We start from the raw sequence: 11,384 nt of genomic DNA, 5'->3' as shown, positions 1-11,384 counted from the left end.
TTATGATTTGGTGCATGCCCTAATGCCCTACTTTTGATCGGCAGCTCAGGTCCCAGGTGCTCAGTCTCCACTAGAGCTGGGTAGCACATAAGGGCTGCTTTGCAAATGGTGAGTAAATCTCTGCTGCAGAAGGCATGACCTTGATCCAGAACTCTAGGGGTGTAGGCTGTGATTTTCCTATCAGGGCTTTCCCAGGACCCACACAAGCATCCTCATCTACTGTGGATACTTCTGGCTCTATTGGATCTGCTGGGTCTTATGACCCAAGTGATAAGAGCTTGCCCCAAAGCCTGACCCTGCTTGCTACAGAGTTTTCTCAAAATTGACAGGATTCTTAGTTACCCAATCAATGGGTAAGGGCAATATTCCCAAATGTATCAAATGCAGCCTCTGAAATTGAAAGAGTCACGCCAAATGTACTATCTCCTACTTGGTAGTAGGAGGTATAAGAAAAAATAAGTTGTCTTTTACAACTTACTGGCTGTGTCCTTGCAATCCCCAGAGCATTGAGCCTCAAATGTTTCATAATGCACTGGATGCCTGGAGTTGCTATCAGCCCACTTACTACCAGCACCAGAGTCATTACTGTCTGCCCAGTGAGTGAGCCAGCTCCACGATCCCTTCCTGAGGTTCTACTTTCTAGGGTCACTTCTGGAACCAAGTGTCTTAGCCTACATCCTCACACCCCCTCCCCCCAGAAAGCAGAGCCTGATACCAGGGCTTACACAAAGGGAATTTATTTTGGGAAATGATCATAGGGAATAGGAATGGGGCCCCGGAAGAATGAAATATGGAAGGAAGGAAAGCCAGTCCTTCAATTATTGAGGTTGCCCCAACTGTGGGCAACTATGGCTTGGACCCTCTTGAGAACGTTGTGTTGGTTTCCCGTGGCTGCTGTAACAAATCACCCGAAACTTGTTGACTTGAAACAACAGAGATTTATCCTTTCATAGATGATTGGCTACAAGTCTGAAATTGAGGTGTCAGCAGGGCCATCCTCCCTCTGAAGGCTCTGGAGAAGGATCCTCCTTGGCCTCTTCCAGCCTCGGCTGGCTGTTGGCATTCCTTGTCTCGTGACTGCATCTCTCTCTCTGCTCTGTCTTTGCATTACCTTCTTTGTGTGTCTGTGTTTCCTCCTCTTCTGTTTCAAAGTTTCCTCTGCCTTGCTCTTAAAAAAGACTCTTGTCATTGGGTTTAGAGCCCACTCAGAGAATCCAGGATAATCTCATCTCAAGATCCTTATTTATTTATTGAATATATTTGACATATGACACTGTGTAAATTTAAGGTGTACAGCATATTAATCTGATACATGCATATGTTATAATATGATTGCCATTGTAGTGATAATTAGCACCCATATCACATTATGTAGTTATCCTTTCTTTTTAGTGGAATAATTAAGTTCTAGTCTCTTAGCAAGTTTGATGACTATATTACAATATTGTTGTCTATATCCATTATACTATACATTAATTGAAGCACATCTGCCAAGACCCTTTTTTCAAATAATACTCATAGGTTCTAGAGATTTTACACGTACCTCTTTGGGTGGGCCATTTTGGGGCCTAGCTCAGACACCTGACAAGTTGTGCGGAATGCACCTTGGAATTGCCCAGCTGCAGGAAGGAAGAACAGAGCCCTAATCTACCAGCTCCTGAGACCCATTGGTCAAGGAATGCCATATGGGTGCCACCCACTTTGACCTTCCAGGTTGTGTAGTCATGCATGATACTAGGTGGGATCCAGGAGGCATGCTGCACAGTAGACTCAGAAATCCTAAGTGAGGAGCTGAAGGGAGGGCCTGTCAAGTTACACCTGTGTGAAGCTGGTTGCTACAGCAAAGTGTGGCATAAAAGGCAGACTGAAGCATCGATAACAAAAGAAAAAAATAGACAAATGGGACTATATCAAAATTGAAAACTTCTGTGCATCAAAAGACACAATTGACAGAATGAAAAAGCAACCCACAAAATGAGAGAAAATATTTACAAATCATATGTCTGTTAAGGGGGTTAATATCCAGACTATACAAAGAACTCCTACAACTAAAAAAAAACAAAAACAAAAACAAAAAACGGAAAAACAATTGGACGAAAAGAATGGGCAGAGGACTTGAATAGACATTTCTCCAAAGAAGATATCCAATAGCTAATAAGTACAAGAAAAGATACTCAATGTCACTAATTATTAAGGAAGAGCAAATTAAAATCACAGTGAGATACCATCTCATACCTGTTAGAATGGCTACTACCAAAAAGAAAAAGAAAAGAAAAGAAAAGAAAAGAAAAGGAAAGGAAAGGAAAGAAAAGAAAAGGAAAGGAAAGGAAAGGAAAGGAAGAGAAAAGAAAAAGAAGAAAGAAAGAGAAGAAAATAATAAATGTCGGTGAAGATGTGAAGAAATTGGATCCCTTACGTCCTGTAAGTGGGAACATAAAATGGTGCAATTGCTATGGATAACAGTATAGTGTATCCTCAAAAAATTCAAAATAGAATGATCGTATGGACTTTGAAAAACAAACTGAGGGTTCCAGAGGGGAGGGGGGTGGGGGATGGGTTAGCCTGGTGATGGGTATTAAGGAGGGCACGTTCTGTGCGGAGCACTGGGTGTTATGCGCAAACACTGAATCATGGAACACTACATCAAAAACTAATGATGTAATGTATAGTTATTAACATAACAATAAAAATTTAAAGAGAAAACAATAGAATGATCGTATGGTCTAGCAGGGCAACTGCTGGTTATGCATCCAAAAGAATTGGAAGCAGTTTCTCAAAGAGATATTTGTATACCCAGCTTCACAACAGCATTATTCACTATAGCCAAAAGATGGAAGCAACCCAAGCTGGATGAATGGATACACAAAATATGGTATATACATACAGTGGAATATTATTCAACCTCAGAAAGAAAAGAAATTCTGACACATGCTATAATACAGAAGAACCTTGAGGACATTATGCTAAGTGGACTTAAGTCAGTCCCAGAAAGACAAATATTGTATGGTTCCACATATATCGGGTGCAATTCATAGTCAGGTAGTAGAATGGCGGTTGCCAGGGCCTGGGGAGAGAGGAACGGAGAGTTACTGTTTAATGGGTATGGAGTTTCAGTTGGGAAGATTAGCAAAGTTCTGCAGGTGAATGGTGTTGATGGTTGCATAACAAGGTGAATATACTTAATGCCACCAAACTGCATGTAAAAGTGGTTAAGATGGTGAATTTTATGTTATGTGTAGTTTACCACAATTTTTCAAAAGTTTTAACAAGTTTTTTTTTAAAAGGTAAACTGAAAAGATGTGAAGTGAGACACAGAAGATGCCTGATACCTTTATAACAACCTAAGTTATGTCCTTCCATTTTGTTTCTTAATACTGATAGAACCTTATAAAGACCATACTAAATAACTCCTTTACATATACACATATCCTAAAGCATATGGGGGGTTCCATTGTTGTGCAAAAATGGAATCAAATTTCATACACATTTCTACATCTTTTATTTACAGCTCAAATCCCTCCAAGTCATCTGAAAGATTTCTAATTCATTCCAAGTTCTGCGTGTTATTTCACGGTACAAATATCTTGCCATTTATTTAACCAATTTCTTCCCCTGATGGAAGATCAGTTTACTTCCAGTTCTTCAATATTAAAACACATCTGCAACACACATTCTGATGCACATTTCTGACAGCCTAGTGTCAAACTCTATAGAGATAGGGGTTCAAGGCTGAAAGCCATAAGGACTTATTGAGACTAGATGCAACACTAATGCTTCAGGGCCTCAATGATAAAGCACAAGAGCTCACGATAGACCACCCCAAAGTCTCATCATTGGAGCACACAGGCAGCCCAGGGGTTCAAGGAATGGTGTGTCAAGAAGAGAGCATTCTCTCGGGGACACCAGCAGCAAGCAGGACATGAGCAGATGTGTTTCTGAGCACAAGTGAGGTGCCCTGGAGACCCCCGGAAATCACTGGGGGAGACTGTGCGTTCCCACAATTGCCCCACGATCATTTGTGTCATCAGGTTGTGGCAGCTTGGGGACATCTGGGTTAAACAGGGAACACTCCCATGTTCCTTTTCAAGGTAGCCATGATGCACATCTTTGCTTTGAAATTCAAGGGATTTTGGACACTTGAAATCATCACAGGGTTCTACACTTGGCAGAGCAATCTAGAGAATTGCCTAAGCAGCTTTATTTCTCCTCAGTAATATAAGTAAAATAAATTTGGCAGGAGGGGATGCTGGGAATATAAATGGCAAGTGTCGGAATTATAAAAGATTCCATAAAGCATGTGGTATGAATAAGAGGGAGAGAATTTGGAGATGCTACCCATTTTCCCTCCCTTTTATTGGCTCTTAATTCTTCACTTTATTATCATCCTTTTAAATTTAAATTCTCCATGAGGGACTTCCAGTGGAGGAACTATGTTCAGATGACCCTGCCCAGGGACCCACTCCATCCAAGCATATCAGTCGCCTGGATTTATCCTTAAGCTCACAGTATACTTGAGTGGCCAGTAGAAGAATGGTTAAGTGTTCACTCTGGGAACATTGTCTGTATTATTGCTAAGTCATTTACATAATAATTTCCATGGATCTGTGCTGTCTTCACCTGATTCTACTCTTCTTATGCATTCGGACATAATGACAACATTTTAGATATCTTTAAAACTCAGAGGATGGAGAAAAAGACAAGGCAGAGCAAGCAAGGAAAAAATAATTAATTGCTGAAATGGCCACAGATTCCTGCCCCACCATCTGCTCTGCTATCTTTGCTGCCTCCTCCTTTCAACTAGAAGCTTGCATCCTCTCCCCAGGGCTCTGTGATGCTTACAGGATAACATTCAGTTGCCCCTGCCAGGTTTTCAAGGCCAGCCCCAGCCTCACCCTCCCATTTTTTTGTTGTTTTTTTTTTTAACATAATGTATTATTTGTTTCAGGGGACAGGTCTGTGATTCATCAGTCTTGCACAATTCACACCATTCACCATAGCACATACCCTCCCCAATGTCCATCACTCAGCCACCCCAGCCCTCCCACTCCCCACCACTCCAGCAACCGTCAGTTCGTTTCCTGAGATTAAGAGTCTTATGATTTGTCTCCCCCTCCGGTTTCATCTTGTTTCATTTTTCCCTCCCTTCCCCTATGATCCTCTGTCTTGTTTCTCAAATTCCTCATATCAGTGAGATTATATGATACTTATCTTTCTCTGATTGACTTATTTCGCTTAGCGTAATACCATGTAGTTCCATCCACATCATTGCAAATGACAAGATTTCACTTTTTGATGGCTGCATAATATTCCATTCTGTGTGTGTGTGTCTGTGTGTGTGTGTGTGTGTGTCTGTATACCACATCTTCTTTATCCATTCATCTGTTGATGGACATCTAGGCTCTTTTATAGTTTGGCTATTGTGAACATTGCTGCTATAAACATTGGGGTGCACGTGCCCCTTCAGATCCCTACATTTGTATCTTTGGGGTAAAACCCAGTAGTGCAATTGCTGGGTCATAGTGTAGCTCTATTTTCAACTTTTTGAGGAACCTCCATACTGTTTTCCAGAGTGGCTGCACCAGCTTGCATTCCCACCAACAGTGTAGGAGGGTTCCCCTTTCTCTGCATTCCCGCCAACATCTGTCATTTCCTGACTTGTTCATTTTAGCCATTCTGACTGCTGTGAGGTGGTGTCTCATTGAGGTTTTGATTGGTATTTCCTTGATGCCGAGTGATGTTGAGCACTTTTTCATGTGTCTGTTGGCCATTTGGATGTCTTCTTTGCAGAAATGTCTGTTCATGTCTTCTGCCCATTTCCTGATTTCACCCTCCCATTTGATTTCCTGCTGCCCCCATCCCCAAGCACAAACTGACCTTGGCCACTTCCCAAGCCTCTCATTGTTTCTCACTGTAAGTATTTCCTCTGCCTGGGTTTCCTACTTTCTGTCCCCCCCCTCTGATGTTGTCTTCTCTCTGCCCATCAAGGCTCCCTTCCTTCAGAATCCAGCTCAAGCCCCACCCCTCCAAGAATGTTTCCAAGAATGTGAGCTCCCTACAGGGAGGGACTCATCAGTCTATTTCCTTCGCTGATCCATCCCCACAGGGCCTGACCCATAGTAGCTGCTAAGTAAATATTTGCTAAATGAATGAAAAGCTAGTGTCCTCCTGACTCAGTCCATCTTACCACTCACCAACTATGAGAACACCTGTCCCTCTTACCACCTGCACTTAGATCCTTGGTAGTACATTGCCTCATCTGAGCAGGCAACTCTTGCATGTTTTTTGTCTTATCTTCCTCGTAGACAGAAGGATCCTGGAGGGTAAAGATCTCTTTCAGTTCACCTTTCCTTTGAGCTGTCAATCATCACCACATCATTTGGTTAATGCTGTCAGCTGTGTACTTTACTTTTAAATTCTGTAGCATCAACACTGTAATAAATATACACATTAATTTTCATCCTCTACCTCCCCCAAGGACAGGGGTTAGTTAGTTTGAAATTTCTAATCAGGCATCCACACACCATGAGCCTTCAACCACTTTTATATCCAATCAACACTAGAGGGTTTCCTGAGAGTGTAAGGGATGCTAGAAAGTATTTTTCATCTCTGAAATGCATAGCATTCAAGGTATGTGGATTGCCTACAAATATTGTTCAGCCATCTCTGCCATTGCTTAAACAGAGCACCAGCCTCTCTCTCTTGGAAAACTGCAACAGCTTCCTAACTCAATTCCTTGAACCCCACTCTCCTGTGTAGTCTTCAAGGAGACCCAACTCCAATCCAATCTTCGCTATGCAAAATATTTCTAAAACACAAAGATGGCTGTTGTTCATTCACTCTTTTAAAGCTTCCAACGGCTTCTGTGTGATGCACAGCAGGTGAAGAATTTCAAGGCCACGGAGGATGCTTATCTACCCTGCATACTTATCTACCCTCATCTGTCAACACCCATCCCAAGGTGCCTCCCCCCACCATACACACATACACACACAAAACCATTTTATTCCACATACATTAAGACCACTCATGCTGTTGGGTGAGTGGAGTTTGGGGATTTGGACATACACAGTTTCCTACCTTATCTGCATCTGCTGAATGAGAAATGGCGAGTTAGGTCTAATAAGCCTCTGTAAGGCACCTCATCTATAAAGTGGAAAAAATTCTCTCACTGCTAATTCTTCTGTGCAGAGATTTCAACGAATCCATTGAGGATTCTAAAATTTTCATTTCTCAAAAGTTGGAAAATAGGGTGACTAGAATAGGGTGAGCAGAGGGAAAAGCTAAGGATGAATTCTGTGTATCTTTGCTTTAGTGTAAATTCTTTTCAGCCTGGGATGTAGAATAATATACCAGTCAGGAGAAGCTGTATTGTTGGAGGTCAAATCCTGGCTTCCTCCCACACTTCCTGTGAGACATTGAGCAAGTAACGTGATCTCCCAGTGACTCAATTTCTGGATCTGTTAAATAATGGCAATAATAGTATTTATTTCTCGGGATTTTCATGAGAATGAAACAAATTAATACCTGTAAAGTACTTAGCTGAATGCCCAGCACATAGTAGGGCCTCAATATGACATTAATTATTATAGTCACCTGATTGATAACCCAGAGATCACTTTATTGTGACTTTGATGGCATTATCACAGGCAGAGGGTGATGGAGCGGGGTTGAAAGAGCACTGTCTTGGAGACCTAGTTTCCCATCTCCACTCTGCCACTTACTGTATGCCATTTGCTAAACCTCTTCCTAACTCTGGTACCTGATTTTCTCAATGAGACTGTTGAGTGAAGCAATGCTATTCAAATTTTAGCAGTGGAGCCCTCCTTCTAATGATACCTTTTATGGGACTGCCAATATGGAAAACAGAATGATGCTGTTGCTACCTCCCAGCTCTCTCTGCCCAAGCCCTCCGAGATACCTCTGGGCATCTCCAAAGTTCTGGCCACATGGTTCATAGTCCATAAATGTTAACTATTATTATTGTGATGGTTGTTGATGATGACGATGGAAGTGCTTGCTGTGTTTGACATCCTGATGGTCATTTTCTCCTGCATGCATTCAGCAAGTATTTCCCAGAGAGCTGGATCATTTGAAGCATGTCATCATTCTAACAAGAGGATGGGAAATTCTCTCCCGTTGCAGCCATAAGTCAGAATGAATCTAACACAGTGACAGGCATCCGTGGGGACCAATCTCAGCTCCAGGTACATTCCACAGTCTCTTTACTAATTGTTATAAAGCAAAACCAGTCTCTGCCAACTGGTCATTTCCTTTTTTAAGAATACTATTGGAGGAGGTAACACTGAGTAAATACCCTGAGTTGTCAACCAAGGAAATTCCTAGATGACTCAGTGTGCACAGAAGTCAACCCTGGTTAAGTGGGCCCATCCGGTTGCTTGTATACATCAGGGAACTGAGAAGAGAAAAGCAATGGCACCTTTGGAAGGGGGGTTCTTAAGAGGGAGGAGAAATCCCTTAATGGCTGTCATTAGTAGGGAGAGAGTTCTGGAGAGAAGGATAAATCTTTGGGGCCCAATTTCCAGGCATCCTTGCACACATGGAGTTTGTCCCTTTGCTTCCAACCTTATAGGATTGGATGGTGGTTTCCTCACAGGTGCTGCCCTTGACCAGGTGTTACCCTGTGTACTCCCCACAAAAGCTGTGTGTTTTCCACCTACTTCTATGTTGGTCTGTGCCATTCCCATCACTATTCTTCAAAGAACTGGTCCATGCAGAGGCAGGTGGGATGAGGGCCTTGGCAGGCTGACCCACAGAGAGAAGGCCGATTGGGCTCTCCAAAGTTCACTTTTAGGACATTGCTGGGAAGTAAACTGTGTCCCCCTCACCCAAATTCATATGTTGAAGCCCTAACCTGCAATGTGACTGTATTGGAAACAGGGCCTAGAGGAGGTAATTAGGGTCAGATGAGGTCCTCAGTGTGATAGAGTTAGTGCCCTTAGAAGAAGAAACACTCCACACACACACACACACTCCAAGCAAAGGCCAAGGGAGGGCAAGTGAGGACACAGAGAGAGCGGCCACCTACCTTACCGTGAAACCCACTCTCACCAGCAGTCAAACCCTGCCGGCACCTTGATCTTGGACTTCCTAGCATCCAGAACTGTGCGGAGATCAATGTGAAGCCACACTGTCTGGTATTTTGTTTTGGCAGCCCAAGCTGACGAAGAGAGAGACATTTGTGTGGTTTCAGGGGATGTCTCTAATGAGGCTTTGGGCTGAGGAAATGCATCGGGGCGTTTTATCATTCCCTAGATGGAGACTTTACACTGGCAATCGGAGCCGACTCCATTCTCCTCTCTGTAACTCTCTGGAAGCATTTGAATCCTCTCTGGCAATGTATGTGTTCTTTTGCAGTGTGGCAAATAGAACTCCAAAAGCCTCCATGAGACCAGGTTTTTGAAAATCTGGCTTTGAGTATAAATGAGTCTTGGGGAGGGATGCCCACTAACTCAGAGTGGGCCCCAGGCCCCTCCATGCTGCCGGGGTGGGTGCCAGGTGGACAGTGGTAGAAACTTGTTTCCCGTCCAAAACAAACCACATTTTAAAATAAATAGCAATGCATACCCACAGACGGGCTGGTTCTAACAGTAATATATGCTCAGATTACAAAAATCGAAAAATTGACTTAACTATGAAGAAATTTTAAATTACCCATAATTCCACTGCCTAGGTGCCTAGATGCATTTCCTTCCAGTCTTCGGTGTACCTGCATGTGTATATATAATATAATTTTTTTTTAGCAGAATTGGGATCATACTATATATGGTAATATATCTTCCTTTGTCATTTAGTGTTATGTATCATAGGCATTTCATCAAGCAGTTAAGTCTTCTCCAAAAGAAATATTATTTTAGTGACATTTAAAAATGTCATGTGATTTTTACCTAAGTCTCCACATTTGCTAATATAGAAACACTAAGGGGTAAAGGGAAAGGGGATGATTGTGGCTGAATTTCCTCATGTTCAGCTCTCGTTAATAGTGCTCGCCAGATACAAGAATGGGCTACCAAGAGAAACTGTAGAATCTTCTTTCTCTAGAAGAACTGGAGAACAGAAGAGTCCTATCCCGCGGGGTGGCTTCAGCAGGTGCTGAAGTAGCAGGTCAGTGCAATTTTTTTTTTTAAATATCCAAATACCAGGCATTTGGGGTTGTACTTGATCACTTAGTTTTTCACTTTTTTCCTTACCCTGTTGTCCAGACATGGCCTTGGGAGGATGCTGATAGACAGGCAGGGGGATTGGTCTCCTTCCTTCAGGCTGGCATCCAAGACCCTAAAGGATTTTTGAGGAAACCTCTTCATCTCGTGGGTCAGAAAATGAGACCAACAGAGCCCAGGGTGAGAACATGTGGGGGCAACGCTGAGAGTTCAGGCCCTCGAGCTTGATGCTGACTTTCTGTCTCAGTCTATTCCAGCTGCTGTAACAAAAATGCCACAGTCTTGGTGACGTTTATATATAACAGACATATAAGATATAACATACGGTTATATCTTACTGTTCTGGAGGCTGGAAGTCCAAGATCAAGGCACCAACAGATTTGGTGTCTGGTGAAGGCCCACTTCCTGGTTCATAGATGGCTGTCTCCTTGTATGTCCTTACATGGTGGAAGGGGCAGGGAGCTCTGTGGGGTGTCTCCCATGGACTTCAATCCCATTCATCAGGGCTTCACCATCATGATCTAATCACCTGCCAAAGGCACCACCTCCTAATACCACCACATTGGGGATTAGGTTCTAACATATGTAACATAGATTTGGGGTCACCATTCAGTCTATAGCACTCTCATTTTTTTTATTATACTGAAAAATTTTTCAGGCATGCAAAAAAGTATAGAAAATAAGGCAAGTAAGTTGTGGCCACTGCCCAATTTCAGAAATAAAAATATAAAGGAAGCCTCCCATGTTCCTTTTCTCCCATCCTGCTCTTTCTCGCCACCTGACCCCCAGGTGGTGACCACCGTCCTGAGTGTCGTTCTTCATGCCCATGAAGATTTCAGTGTCTTTACTACACACATACATGTTAGATAGTGTATTTTCCGCATGCTTTCACTTATATATTCTTACTGTCATACTTTGGGATCCTCCTGCAACTTTTTTTTTATTCAACATTTTTGTAAAAATTTACCTGCATCTTCACACCTGTAGTATTCTATATTATGACTGTTTCATAGTATATTTACCTATTGTCATGTTGTGAACGCTTAGGATATTTTCACCATTACAGTGGTGCAGCAATGAGTCTCCTGATACTTCCAGTGCTTTCCATTAAGCTGTGCCACCTGTGACAGTAGTTACTCCACAGATATGTGTAGATTCTAGTTACATACACCACTGTCACTAAATGTGTGTTGTGCTATCCTGGAG

This window comes from Eumetopias jubatus, unplaced genomic scaffold (assembly GCF_037043125.1).
Source record: "Eumetopias jubatus isolate StellerSeaLion01/CBP00866 unplaced genomic scaffold, mEumJub1_p1.0 scaffold_3, whole genome shotgun sequence".
NCBI lineage: Eukaryota > Metazoa > Chordata > Mammalia > Carnivora > Otariidae > Eumetopias > Eumetopias jubatus.
This window is presented reverse-complemented; position numbering follows the sequence as displayed.